This window comes from Cupressus sempervirens, chromosome 4 (genome assembly GCF_028749045.1).
Source record: "Cupressus sempervirens isolate cs-2001-9-10 chromosome 4, ASM2874904v1, whole genome shotgun sequence".
NCBI lineage: Eukaryota > Viridiplantae > Streptophyta > Pinopsida > Cupressales > Cupressaceae > Cupressus > Cupressus sempervirens.
This window is the reverse complement of record NC_143121.1, coordinates 724,202,231-724,213,495: the sequence shown is the minus strand read 5'-3', so window position 1 is coordinate 724,213,495 and position 11,265 is coordinate 724,202,231. Positions and strand designations below refer to the sequence as shown.

The window sequence follows — 11,265 nt, the reverse complement described above, 5'->3', positions numbered from 1 at the left end:
ATGGACCAAAGTGGGTATGTTTGCAGAGGAATGAACAAAAGGCTGTATGAAGCAGCCAAATCAGGGAACATAAGAGCTGTTCAAGAAATTGAGGGGCCACAAGGCATTGAGAATGAGGTGACTCCAGGAGGTAACACTGTCCTTCACATTGCTACCTTCCATGGCAAAAACTGATTGGTGTCTCAAATGTCAACGCAGCGCAGAGTGTGCAGCCATTTTTAAGAGCTAAAAATAAGGAGGGAAACACAGCTTTGCATGAAGCGGCATTGGGAGGACATGAAGAAGTCGTAAACGCTTTACTTCAGTCCTGCTCTTATTTGGTGAATGAGATCAATTTAAAAGGTGAAACTGCTCTGTTCAAAGCTTGTGAGGGAGGTCATGCCCAGATCGTTAAAATGTTGTGTCCTCTCACTTCGAGTGTGTACAATAAGAGATTGGATGGTCAAACACCTTTACATATTGCAGTCTCTACACTAAGAAAAGGTATGCTATTCTTTAGTTTTCTTGGTTAGTCGAAGTTTTCAAAAGAATATCAAGCAATGGATCATCTGAGGTTTTCTTGAAAATAGAAATAGAATTTTCTGTATATTTATGTAGATGCATCAACAGTAGAAGTGTTTCTAAACATTTTAGGAATGCTTAATTCATAAAGTTGTTTTAGTAGCTATATCATTGAGGGTTTCAATTTGTGAAGTTTGTTTATTGTGATAGATTAAGTTAAGTTAAAAAGTATTAGGGAATGTTGAATCAGGGTTTTATGAGACTCCATGAGTAGTGCCAGCAGTCTGGGTTCTTTGGGGAGCATTTGTGACTCTATTCAGCTTACGGAAAATGATATATAATTTCATATATATGATTATACTTCTGTACAATTATAGAAGTATAATTGTAACTGAATTACTAATAGTGTTGATCTTTCTTGAGTTCATATTAAGTGAGTCTAGAAACTTTGTGTTTATGAACAAATCTTTTCAAAAATAGAGTAGCTTAAACATTATACAGTGTTTTAAATATTTAAAATTGATTTAATTTTCTAAGCTTATGATGGGGACACAACCCAACAATAGAATACACACAATAGAAAGGGGGAATTATATTAACTGAGAAAATATGCTAGTACAAACAGTGCAGAGGAAATAACTTCGAAACATGCCCTACGGGCTTACAATAGCATAAATCTGGAGAATATTTCTCCGTTTAGCACCTCCTCTCAAGCTCCAATCCGAACTGCCTTTTACAATGCCAGAAATCTCCTTAAATAGACCCCGGAGGGTTAAGGACTAGGAGTACATTCTAGAAAGTGCTAGTAGGCATCCACCGACAAAATAGAAGGTTCCGGAAGCTGCGTTAGAAGTCGGTGCAATTCTAGAAGAATCCAGAAACGGTAGCCGAACTTCCGAGAGGCATAACTTTTGAACCGTAACTCCGATTGACGAACCGTTTACATTTTCGGAAAGCTCTCGAAGCGCTCTATAGCCCTATGGACAAGCTTTGCTCGTCCCCCATTTTTCGACCCTTTTCAAGGTCATTTAATGCCCCAAACCTGACTTTGAAGCATTCTTAGGAGGTCTCCAAAATCCGAAAAACTGCAATAACTTTCAAACCGTGGGGCCTTTTGACCTGATTCTTTTTCTGGAATGCTCTAAATCTCAATTACATTCATCTGGCCAAATCGCACCTTCTAGGTCACCAAAATGATGGTCAAATTGCATGTTCCTATTTTTTCGAGATTTTCAAATGCACTGATAGTTGAACTATGAGAGTTGGAACCTTTATTTGAGCCAAATGGGTATCCAAAAATGTAAAGACATAAAACAGAAACTAAGTCTAAGTACATTTTTTTGGGTGACACAAGATTGCCCTTATACCTCTGGATGCTCCTGCATCAGCTTAATTTCTTCCTTAATAGAATTCAAAGACTTCTTGACAATTTTTTTTAAATTTTTTTTGAACTAATTGATCTCCCATTTCGAAATTGCCACTATTGAATCACAAATATATATATTGACAACAGGATAGCCTCTATTTTGATTCGGGCATCGTATTTTTCTTTAGCAGACTTGAACGATTTCCGTGTAACATTTGAAATTTTTTGGTATATAAACTGGGTCTTTGTGAAACCCTCGTTTCTTAAGTTTCTTCATATAAAGTCAATACCCTTGCGTTATTGCTGAGGTCAGACATTTTTATATAGAAACCAGTTACGGTATTGTTGCTGACATCTTTGTCTTTAAAATAGTTGTAGCAGTTTAGTCGTGGGGAAAATGAAGAAAAAAAGGGTGGATATATAAAGTCTTCAATGCTTTTCAATCTCAAAAAAAAATGTTAAATTGTAACAGTAATTTAGCTTTATATTGAAGGTTTGATTTATTTGAGCTCTTTTTAAAAATTAATATTATTTATAAGACAATGTAATAGAAGAAGAGTTTAGTCAGATACTACACTTCATTCCCAAGAACATGTCATGCCTGGAACCGACAAGGCAATTAAGACAAGCACAACAATTTTTTTTTTAAAATTTATTTTATATTAATATTATTATGAGGGTTAATCTTTACTAACTTAACTTTAAATCTAACACATGACATCAATCAAACTAGTTCTAACTTTCTTTGACATCAAAAACATCCTCAATTAAATAACACATTCTTATACTTTAATTCACGACATTGCTAACACTGAGTCATCCTTTAGAATTCACGACATTGCTAACACTGAGTCATCCTTTAGAAAGACATGGAGCTTTTATATTACTCACTCAATAAATTCCACTACCCTGTTATCAGTTTCTCATCTCACTACATCTTAGACATATAAGTGTTATAATGTTTATCATTCTACCTTGTTCTCTAACATTGGCTAAGCTTAATTGCAACCTAAATTTGGTGGATGTCGTTTGTTAGTAACAACACTACACTTGAACCTTAAATTTTAAAAATTGATTTATAACATTGAATAATATATATATTTGGACATCGATCGTAACCAAGCCTTATGAATATCAATTGACACTAACATTCTATGTAACTTTTATTTTAAAATTCATTTCAACTCAATCCCTAAAATCAAATGTACATTCCTATTTCTTTCTCCAATAAATCTATAAGGAAATTTAAAAATTTTGATTAATAACTCTTTAATATCCCAAAAAAAATCTTGCATTAACTAATCATATTAATCTCCTTAACTTCTTTTAATATTCTAAACAAACCAAGATATTGCCCATTAAACTATATCCCTAATTATACAAATCCTTATTTCCAAATTTAAATGACATAACTAAACACAAATTTTATTCCTTAATATATATATTGTTATTATTTATCCAAAATATAATAATCTAATATATAGATATTTAGTTCAACTAAATTTCCTATCCCACAACTTATGACACATAACCATAATAATATTAATAATATCACCCTAGACTTCTTATGCCCTAATACCACATCTTAGTACATAATCATTACAACCTAAACATCCTATACTAAACTCTAATCTAAACCCTAGGCATGAGTGGAAGAATCTTCTAAGGAAGTTTCCATATTCCAAGCACAAAATTGGGGTTATGTTTGGCCAAGTATTTTTTTAAAAACTCCTTCCATCCTTATTAAAGATGTGGCGCCCAAGATGGGATAGGGTCTGACATGGCTCAGAGCACATCATTTCTTGTAAATAGAGGTAGTCAAGGAGAGTTGGCGCCTTGTGGGACCATGTTCCCTTTTTAGATTTATATTAATTATTTAGTTGACTTGGTTCAATTTCTACTTGAGGTGAGCAACATGTATAGAGTTAATTATTTTATTTTTATTTGTTTTAGATGTTAAGATTTATTTTGGTATTTATTTTATCTTATTTTACATGTGTACCAAACCTTGCTTGATTAAGCCTATATGTCACTTCCAACGTATTGAATAATGAGATTAGGGTAAACTTAGAGAACCCACTGTTAACTAATTCATATTCTAACTCCTAAAACACTTAGGTTCCTAGCTAGGATGCCAAGCATATTCTCCTATTAATATTTTATTGATCTATAATCTAGGGAAAAAGGTTATTCCCTTTCCCATACATTTCCTAGAAAGTTGGATGAGCACCTTCAGCAAGTTTATTATTATACACTAATGCTTTTATGCCAACCATTTGATTTTTTATCCTTAACTCCAAGGTAACTTTTATATGTTATTGCCATGATCTTGGGAGTGATTATACATATTATGTATGGCCTAAAAGAATTCTTTTAACTTTTGATCATTCACTCATTACAATATGAATGCATTTTACAAGAGAACATGCATATACAACTATTGTGTAGTAAGATTGAAATAATAATAGCATTCCATGAACTTCATCTTTCAGTATTACTATCCTTTCATGATGATTCAATCCATTCCTACTATCTCCATAGAAATGCAGGAGTACAATAACTTAAGAAACAAGATAGTTTATCCTCATACACAAAATAGAGGCTTCCTCCAATAATTCCTAGGATACACAAAAGGTGGTGAAATCACTATAATAGGATTACACAAATGGAAGACCTTGCTACCATACCCAAATGTTTTTTCAATTCCTCTATTGTCAATTGGATATAAACAACACCATACTCTTTAATCACAAATAGAAACACATATCAAGTTGGAGATTGCACCTCCATTATCGAACCAATTACAACAGTATTCCTTTCTCTTATGCAATGAAATCCTCTTGACCTCCAAGCATCCAAGACATCAAATAACCTGTAAATGAAAATAAAATAAAGAACCATGGAGGCTCATCTCCCAACCTAGGCCTCAAGGAGACCACCCCCGCGCTAGGGGAAACAAGGCTCAACCAAGATACACTCAAACATCATCATAGTAACAAAAACCAACATGAATATCTCAGTTTAACATCACATTTACAATCCCCAACCAAGGCTTGCACAATGATTCACAGATGGAATCATAAACATTGGGTGAAGGTGGGTTTTCATTTAGGAGACTTGCTATAACATACCCAAGCTATAACAACAATTTTCATGCCCTTTCAGGGCTTTCACAAACATCCTCCAATCATACTACCATCAACCAAAGCATCCCTGGGTTTCCATACTTCATCAACCTTCTTACCACACCATCATTCTCCTTATTGTTCATAACAAGTTATGAAAGAATATGGCATACAATGGAGCCCATACTCCAAGGTTTTCAACTATATTTCAAGCCCAACTAACCCCTTCACCCAAGGATTGCTCTTCCCTCCCAAGGGTGAGTGAAGCCTTCACACCCATGAACAACTTTCAACATTCAATCCAAACGAGAAAATCTAAAAGAAACTCCAAGAAATTTTATGAACAATACACACACTCACAATACAACACAACACAAGGATTCCAAGAACAATACATGACACCATATCACTCACACAAACCTACAAAAGGCACTCTTACAATTCCAATTTCAACTACATGATATAAAGAAAGCATGGCATGAAGCACTAACCTACTTACAAGCTATGGCAATGGAATGAAGATCTCTTCCTGCTTGGCTTCCAAACTTCTCCTTTCCAATCCTGGTATGTCTCTAAAATTAGAGAGTGGGTGAATGATCACCAAGGTTGGCACAAGCTCCCTATAAAGACCTCCACTTTTCATCCTCACCTACCCCTTACTTTCTTGTATCTTCCCACCAATAAGAACTTAACCAAGTGGTGTAATGAGGGAAGAAGCCATGTGACAATATGATTTTCGAATTGGCTTGGAAGTGACTATTTTTTAGGGTCCCCTAGGTCCCCTAGACCCACTTATGATTATATTTAAACCCCTAACCCATACTATTACCATGTGGGTAACTTATTTTCACAAAATTAACACTTGGAAATCACTTTAGGCTCTCTAAAGTTCCTATCAAATTATAACTTAAATTTCCAACATGAAGATGACTCTTCCCAACACTCTCCAAGGTGGGTTAGTTGATTTCATAATGAGGATTGGGCTTAGGTTAAGTGACTTCATGCCAAAGAATCATATTTGACATGTCATTTACACATAAACAATACAAGTGTCAAATGACACACCCACACATTAAAACACTTTACACATCACAATGACATGTCCCTAATTAATCATGCTCTCTAACTATAACACTCATGCACATTCACATTACGAAATAAACACAATACAACGAGGTTTTGAATCTTCCAAAGATTCACCTTGGCTTTACCGTGTTCACATAAGATTGAACCTTGCTTCCCCCAATTATCTCCATGGTTCGAATTTCCTGCACACTCAACTTAAACATTAGTAGCCTGATAAAATACTATGCAAATACATATAGATAAGTGTAGAATAAATCCAATGTCTCATAATTCACGTTAACATATACTTTTAACTTCATCTAATCATTTCCATTCTAAATACTATAAAAAGAAGCATTGCAATGTTATATTCATTTAACTTTCATCTCAGTACATATATAATTAACTTTCATTTGATTCATATTCAAAACATTGAAATATCAACATACGAGTATCAACATTTATCTTCCTTATCATAATGAAATTACCATTCTAAACTCTATTACCATACTTATAATCAGGAAACACTAAAGTCATATCTACTAAATCATTAAAACATATAAAATGGACCACAGTATATATGTCCTAAGTGAAAATCACTAATATGCAGACTTGTTAACTGGTATCCTTTTAATCAGGCTAAACATGTCGACAGTCCTAGCAATATCCCTTTATCACATTATGAGGGGTTTGTGAGTAAGTTTCTAGGGTTAAGTCTTCAAACTGTTAGAATGTTTCCATAATTGTGTCATCATACTTTAAACCCAAGTTTCAAACATAATCATATGTATTGTTGGCATTTGAATCTACATTAATTGTTATCTCATAGAAGAGAAAATGTTAATTCATCTTCCCTAATTTGGCTAGTGAACTGTTCTGTAAATCCTTTGATCAAGTCCCTAGATTGAACATATAGAGTTTCATTTTCCAGGTGGTCTTAGTTATTCCATCTAAAGTTATTTACTGGTTATTACACTTATCATAACCAAAGTCTACTTAGTCTCTAATAGGATCCCATAAATAATCATTAGTAACAAAAATGTCCATCATACTCTAATGAACCCCTAATCGCATTCATATTATGAACTCTAAAATAGGGTATGAGTGTGGGGCTTACAGAACATGTCAATTAAAAATCTATTAAAATAACATTAAAAAAAATTAATTAGAGCATAAAGTAGGAGTGTAAGCTATTTGTAAAGGTGAATAAATTGTATAATCAAAATTCAATATACCATTAAAAAATTAAGATATACAAAAATAACCATAATAATTATGATAGTCTTCTCATACAAAATACTGTTAAACAAGTACAAACTTTGCTCCTAATTTCATTTTTACATTTTTCTATTGCACAGATGTAATTGAGGAGCTTTTAAACCACAAACCTGAACTTTCCACAAAAGTAGATATCTATAACCAAACTCTATTGCATATGTGTAATGGACACCGAAGAATGCCCAAAAGCTGAACCAAGGCTAAAATTATATTAACGCTGAGAATGCTGCAATCAATTACAAAGAGATTTATTCCAAAGGCCAGACCCTAAGGGAATGACATCTAGAATGTTACAACAGAGAATGAACGTCCTCTATTGCCCAAAAAAGAGTGGGATTCACACATCCAAGCTGTTATCAAATGCAAGTCATAATCATCCGATGATCAACAATGAGACTTTTAGCCCTATTTATCCTTTTCTTCATCCTTCTAGAAGGAACTAAAACATTAATTAATTGCAAGAGCTAAAAGCTTTCTGCTTCCAATAATTAATGCATTCTCTAGAAATTCCTCCCTAGCAATAATTAATTAAATCACGAGAGGCTTTCGTCCTTCAAATAATTAATACATAACCTAGAAGCTAATCCCTTGTAATCAATAATTTAATTAATTAAATACAAAGTCACCTTTTAATCTTTAATTGAATGACTTTATAAGAAATTAATTTAATTTCTTCTTATCCTCCACTTAGACTTTGGAGAACGTGAAGGCCAAAAGATGGGATCATTACAAATCCGCCCTCCTTGAAATTGCTTGTCCTCAAGCAATTAAGTAACATAATGAACTCCAACCTCCACCTGGATCCCAATATGTGATATCCATATGGAAGTTAAACCAACTGCAAACCCGCTTCATCAGGACCGACCCCTGTAGCCTAGCATTCAAAACTTGTGCTGATGAAGTTAGAATGTCACCATAAGGCAACTCCATAGAAGATTTATGAAATGTCTTCTTCCCTGTATCCATCCACATAATATAAATTGGACTGGAATGCATATTATCACCATCATGCATTGAAAAAGATGTAGTTGTAGGTGAACCATATGTACTCATGCTAACTATATCATATACGGACATAGGAACAACATTAACTGCTGCAACAAAAAATTGAACCGAATTTGTAGTTGATGAAAACTCATAATCATCAACATGTGTGGCTTCATTAGAAAATACATCAACCACTGCATTTATACCATTAAACTCCTCATTGGATGGTTCAACTAACACAAAAGTGGCTGCTGATATGATAGTATCCTTGCATTCTTCTAATCCCACATCGATGGACTCCATATCACTAGCATCATAGCTAGGTGGCTCTATATGTGTGTCTATCCCACCTGAGGAAACAACTTCTTTCTGCACTGGAGCAACATACAAATTGTCAATGTTGATGCCCATCTGTCTAGCCATAAGGTGCAACATCATATCCATTTGCCTATTTTGCTCCTGTTGCATACGTTGCCCCTTCTCTAATGTACCCAATAACTGTCTGAACATCACATCTTGATCTGGACTAATATACATTTTTTCAAACCCTTTTCCCTTTATCCGGCTATCTGTATGATCTCCAAAGGATGGTAGGACTTACAGCTCTGATACCACTATAATGGACACCCAGGAATGCCCAAAAGCTGAACCAAGGCTAAAATTATATTAACGCTGAGAATGTTGCAATCAATTATAAAGAGATTTATTCCAAAGGCCAAACACTAAGGGAATGACATCTAGAATGTTACAACAGAGAATGAACATCCTCTATTGCCCAAAAAAGAGTGTGATTCACACATCCAAGCTGTTATCAAATGCAAGTCATAATCATCGGATGATCAACAATGAGACTTTTAGCCCTATTTGTCCTTTTCTTCATCCTTCTAGAAGGAACTAAAACATTAATTAATTGCAAGAGCTAAAAGCTTTCTGCTTCCAATAATTAATGCATTCTCTAGAAATTCCTCCCTGGCAATAATTAATTAAATCACGAGAGGCTTTTGTCCTTCCAATAATTAATACATAAACTAGAAGCTAATCCCTTGTAATCAATAATTTAATTAATTAAATACAAAGTCACCTTTTAATCTTTAATTGAATGACTTTATAAGAAATTAATTTAATTTCTTCTTATCCTCCACTTAGACTTTGGAGAACGTGAAGGCCAAAAGATGGGATCATTACAATATGGCTACATTGATTCAATTTCCAGTTGGGGTAATTCCATTTTCTCCAAGGAATTAGACGGAAATCCACTTGATTGGAGAGATGCTTATAAAAAATGATAATGGAGTTTCATGTTACAAAGTGGACCAGAACAAACAAAGTGCACTTCATGTTGCAGTGAAAGAAGGGAATGTAGCTTTAGTTGGAGTCATACTAAATTATAGCACCGACTGTCTAGAAATGGTAGACAAGGATGGTAGAAGTGCTTTGCATTTGGCTGTCGACAATGTTGTTAATATATTTGTGAGAGTTGGAGGAAAAGCTCTGAAAGTTATAATATCTTCGGTAATTTCAGAAAGGTTGCTCAATTGCATTGATAGCAATGGGCAAACAACATTTGATATAGCTCTAGAGAAGGGGAATGAAGATCCACAACTTTATAGGAGTGTAAGTGATTTGAATTAAAATAAGTTTTAAAAAAATTAGTAGGTTAAATTATAATATTGTTATTAAGATTTCATTGTGTTCTTTTGTCAAACATATTGATTTATGTTTCATGAGTAGTGATTCACAATCTACATTTTATGAGATGGTAATTTTGGAATTTTATTATTATATACATTTGAGTTGGAATAGCGTTAAAATGGGTGAACTCTGAGAAAGACCAAATACTTACCTATGTGAACATCAGCACTTCTATGCAATGAATGCTAAATGTATAGTTCTTGTGAATCACTACTTGTGAAATACAGATTAATAAATCACTATCAAACCCTGATAGCAATATCATGATTATCAATCTGATTAATAATTAAAATGACACATTTATCATTTATTTATTTGTTACTAAAATATAGAATATCTGATCTTATTGCAGATTATAAGATATTTGCATAAACATGATGCTATGAAGAAGATTATTGGTGAGGATTCAAGATCTATCCCATCAACGAAGGCGAAAGGTTGGAAATCAGATCTAATATCTGTAAGTGCAGTCCTAATTGCAATTGTTGCCTTCGCAGCTGTTTTCACTCTACCAGGAGGCATTGGTATCCAAGGAAATGGCCTACCAGCCACCATATTGATTAACACTAATGTCTTCAAGATATTTGTGATATTTGACACAATGGCCTTCTGTTATGCTATTGCTTCTACAATCCTCCTCAACTTCGCATGTTTTGCTAGCCAAGTAGAGGATCCAGTGATAACTAAGATGAGTTTGTTCATGCATTATGGATAGCACTGGTATCGTTATCAACAACATTTGGTGTAGCAATTCATTTGGTTGTGGCATCTGAGTGTTTGTGGCTGGCTGTAATGGTGTGGATTATGGTGTGCCTTCTTCCTATCTGCATAAGGGCTATGTCACTACTGGGAAAAGGACATGTATTTCCAGGCGACCGTTATATCTTACTTGAGGGTTTCAGTCTTGTATTCTCTATGCTTATTTCCACCATTTGGGTGGCCCGGGCTGTAGTGTTCTCTGGTGTAATCCGCCCTTCGTTGGGTTGGGTTCGAAAGAAGATCTTTCGAAAGCTTTGAGCTAGTAGAAGGCTCACAGACTAAGAACTATTTCAAGTGCCTTGTTGGAAGAACACCTATGTGTATTGAATTTTTTTTTTTATCTGTAGTATTCCATTCATTAGGTCTTTTAGTATTCGTATGATCTGAGATGTCCTTGATATAGAGGTGAATGTATTCAAACTATGGTAATGTTTGTTTAATATATTGTGACTGCTAAACTCTTATTGTCAATTTAATACTCTTCTCTTTTTT

The 11,265-nt window shown here is 34.2% G+C and overlaps 1 pseudogene; it reads left to right on the top strand.

The window, feature by feature from the left end:
• On the top strand, positions 1-11,031 carry LOC149563318 (uncharacterized; annotated as a pseudogene).
• The last annotated feature ends 234 nt before the right edge of the window (positions 11,032-11,265 follow it).